Here is a 714-nt window from a genome sequence, read left to right as displayed (position 1 = left end):
CTCCTTCCTCTGTGTCTTCCTTAACAACGCTCAATGCATTAATGCCCCTAGTAGACTCTAATGGTTTTAGAGTCACTGAACTTCCCTGAAACCAGGTTTTTAAACAATAGATAATGGGAGACATAACCATTAGGCCTGTCATGATAACAAATTTTACTGGACATGAAATTGTCCAAGAAATGATTGCGATACACGATAATATTGATTATAAACGATAATATTGTCGTTCTGAGACCGTTTTCATCTAAAATAATGATAATGGCATAATAATGCATGTACACCTTTTCAAAGATCAATAAACTTTTATTTCTAAAGACTATTTAAATTAACAAAACAACCAAAAACAATAAAAATCATATGTATTTGTTTGGCCATTCAGCAGTATACATGTATGTTTGACTACTTAGTATACGTGAATGCAAGTGTTTCATATATGTGTGCGTGAATGAAGTTTGATTTAAGCCCCAGATGGCGCCTCATATGTGGGAGAGAGAGCGTGCGCGAGAGAGAGAGGGACGAGGGAGAGGTAGTTCTGCGCGAATGCTCTACGGCGCTCTGCAATCAAATACGATTTTAAATAGGCTCAGTAAAATAAAACAACAATAATAACAATAAATAAATAAATAACATTCGAAAATCAATGTGTTGCGGTCAGCGTTGATATTGTGGCGGGCCGCCACAAATAAATGAATGTATGGGAAACCCTTGGACTGA

Source organism: Siphateles boraxobius, unplaced genomic scaffold (assembly GCF_051911475.1).
Source record: "Siphateles boraxobius isolate OS27281-9 unplaced genomic scaffold, OSU_SipBor_1 56, whole genome shotgun sequence".
Taxonomy (NCBI): domain Eukaryota; kingdom Metazoa; phylum Chordata; class Actinopteri; order Cypriniformes; family Leuciscidae; genus Siphateles; species Siphateles boraxobius.
This window is presented reverse-complemented; position numbering follows the sequence as displayed.